We start from the raw sequence: 3,418 nt of genomic DNA, 5'->3' as shown, positions 1-3,418 counted from the left end.
GTTCTGGGTTATTCTATCAATATTTTTGTGGACGTGCGATGGAAAAAATTGTGTTTGCATAAGATGGTTGGAAGTGGGTGTGAGAGAGGTTTTAAGAAGCACTAACCTTCCTGCAAGTGTAAGACATTTTGTCATCCATCCTTGAACTTTACGAGCTAACCGTTGAAGTAGAGGTTCGAATATGTGACGAGAAGTTCTTCCATGTTTGAAATGTACTCCTAAATATATTGGTGGTGTTGATGTGGTTGTCATTCTAAAGAATCGTTGTAGGGATTCTATTTTTTGTGGTTGCAGGTTCGGGTGGTGAATGATTGTGGATTTAGCAGTATTGATATGTTGTCCTGCGAAGGTACTGTAGGAATGAATAATTTTCTGAAGGTGGTGGTTACTATCTTGAGTTGCTTTATAGGTAATGAGGAGATCATCAGCATACATCAGATGTAATATTGGTGGAGATTTTTGTGAAATGCGGATCCCTCCTATCGCCTTTTTTGCTTGTAGATTTCCCAGATTTATTGATAAGATTTCCGCACAAATAATGTAAATATATGACGAAATTGGGTCTCCTTATCTGGTGCCTCTCGATGGGGTGATGAAGCCATGAGGTGTTCCATTGATGTTGATAGAATAGGTGACTGAAGATATACATAACATGATGCAATCTACAAAATGGTTGGGAATCCTAGTTTAGTAAAGGTTTTTTAATGAATCCCCAATCCAGGCTATCATATGCTTTCTCTATATTTAATTTCATAGTGATTTTTGGATATTTGGTGTTTGTAGAGGTTCGAATATGGTGGAATAGCTCTCCCGCGATTGCTATGTTATCATGAATTGATCTTTTAGGCACGAAAGCACTTTGGTAAGGACTTATTATAAAAGGTAGGATTGGCCGTATACGATTGACTAATATTTTGGAAATGACTTTGTAAGTAACATTGCAGATGCTAGTAGGTCTGAAATGGGATGGTTTTGTTGGTGAGTCTATATTAGGGTAATGTTTGTATGGTTCATGAGAGGGTGAATGTTCAGAGAATCAAAAAAAACTACGCACCATGGATACCAGTTGAAATTGAGTCGTTTCCCAAAAATTTGAATTTTAACATTTTAAATTTCTGAACTGAATGTGTTCGTATATTACGGTTGCATGTGCTTTGCATTTTTTTCTGAATAGTAGCGAAGTTAACGTTCTGTTTAATGAAGATTTGAAAATATTATCGGGGTTTAATGTTCTGAGCATTGGTTTCTTTTTATAGCTTTATTGGGTTCGTGTAGGCGAGTTGGATGCAGGGAAAAATTTGGATTAGGTATAGTCTTTTAGTCGTTCCTTTGCCTTTTTTTCTGTACTTTGAGCTGCCTTCTTATGGGCATTCGAGTAACAAGACCATTTTGAGATACAGTGGATGTACTAAATTTTAGTTGATGTTGTATTTATATCATCCTCTTATTTTGCTGACCTTCAACTGAAAGTTTATTGACAAGCTCCGGTTTTGGAAAATGCAGTTGCGTAAGACAATGTGAATTTGGTGTTCTAAAGATTTTTGGTGTTACTGCTTCTGTGCTCAAAATGAGGTTCCGTGTTTTTATATATTCGTGGAAGTTGATGTTCTAGATGATAAGAAGCTGGGATGTCAATTTCCGTTAGAGACGTTAGATGATAAGTCTCAGGTCCCACTGGTTAACAAGTGTTTACTGATAATTTTTGTCTGGCATATTTGAAAATATTTGTATGTCGTTCATGGAAACTTGATAAGGTAGACGACATTGTGACAATGCCTTTGACATGTTATATGAGTGATTTTTGGATTTCAAATATCTATTAGTAATTTTCAAAGCTTCTACTCAGTATCATTTTCTATGGTTCGTATTGTGCAGTATTTTGTGTTTTGCTTCTTTAATTTTATCATTTTTGTGGATGGGGAAACATGTCGGCCGAATCATCACCAACTTGCATTCTTATATAACAGTTCAGTTACTTCCATTGACATTTACAAGGGATATGAAGTTATGTTGCATTCTTACATCCTTGCTCTTTTACCGCAGGTAAATATCAACGTTCTTTTAGATGGAAATGGGTTCGGAAGAAGAAGGAATACGATGCTCTACACAGTGCGTAGAGGAAGGACGACCGCACGACTATTAACCGTATAGGGTTAATATTTCTACATCTAATTTACACCATTTTTGGAAGCACAATGATATTAGATGTACATATCTAACACAATTCGACTTGTGCAGCAAGCTTTGATAAGCATGTTTAGAATATGACTGCACCATCAAGGTCGCTATCGAGCAACAAATTAACTAAGACAACTTCACAGATTAGATATCAATAATTTGGTTTAGCCTCGGGCCAGAATAAGCTGCATTTCTTATCCTTGCGCTGCCGTGGAAGAGTTTTTATTTCTTGTGAAGCACTACTGAGTCTGAAGGAAGGGTTTGTATAATCTTTTTATTTTGAGGCTTGTCTTCTACAGAAAATTTGGCCCAACCCCTCTATTTCCGTGAAAGTTGTTTTCCCTTTCTTCTTTTATGTGTTTTCTTGCATGATTTCATAAGATTTTTGTTAGAGGGAGATAAAAAAAAAGAAAAAAAAAAAAGAAAGATAGAATAATAAGAAAAAAAAATGATCCCGGGAGAGCAGAATTCAGTAATCGATTCACTTATTAGGACAAATTTATTTTTTTTATTTATTTTTCAAACTCCGACTGAACCACTGTGGCTGGTGGATGCTTCAAAAAAGAAGATGGAGCTGGTGGTCACATTATCTACCAAAAGTACCCAAAGTAGTAAAGTCCGTCCCAAATCATGTCAGTTCCCAAGAACTGACACTGTAACTGTTCCTTGCCTGTCTTGGACTCTTGGACGGAGCTGACAGAATAACTTTTACTTAGCCGAACTGTCGGATACACATAACTGACAGTACACACCTTCTGTTTCTATCTCTCTGACAATTTTATTTCTCACTGAAAGTGACATTGACATTCTCTACGGCTAACTATTCCCTTCCGGTGCATACAATAAAATTGGAATGATAAAGTGAAGATTAGTATGGCCCCGCACAAGGATGACACACAAATCGGGAAATGGCCCAAAAAAAAATTGACTGCTGAGAACCGGCAGCGGGTACGTTTTGTAATTCGAAAAACATTGATGTATGTTTATCATGTTTCTTCTGGGATCAGGATTTATTGGCTAGTGGAGTTTCTTTATGTTATTGATTTTTCTTAGTTTATACTTTTTATTTTATTTTATTCTTTTATTGGTGTTTGAGATCAAGGTCTTCTCTTCAATTATTCTACTGGAACGAAAATCTTTTGAGTTATCTTGGATTGTCAATGGTAAATCAAAAGATTTGGAAATTTTAGAGAGGTACAAAGGAAACAATATCGGATCTTCTGAGATATTCTTTGGGTTA

General features: G+C 36.1%; 1 non-coding gene across 1 annotated transcript; it reads left to right on the top strand.

The window, feature by feature from the left end:
- Nucleotides 1-3,000: 3,000 nt before the first annotated feature.
- Nucleotides 3,001-3,104, top strand: LOC113284755. Its single transcript, XR_003328371.1, has one exon. It is a non-coding gene; the product is annotated as a U6 spliceosomal RNA (small nuclear RNA).
- The last annotated feature ends 314 nt before the right edge of the window (nt 3,105-3,418 follow it).

The sequence above is a fragment of the Papaver somniferum genome, chromosome 5 (assembly GCF_003573695.1).
Source record: "Papaver somniferum cultivar HN1 chromosome 5, ASM357369v1, whole genome shotgun sequence".
NCBI classification, from domain to species: domain Eukaryota; kingdom Viridiplantae; phylum Streptophyta; class Magnoliopsida; order Ranunculales; family Papaveraceae; genus Papaver; species Papaver somniferum.
The sequence above is the reverse complement of the archived record's forward strand: the minus strand, read 5'-3'. Positions and strand labels throughout refer to the sequence as shown.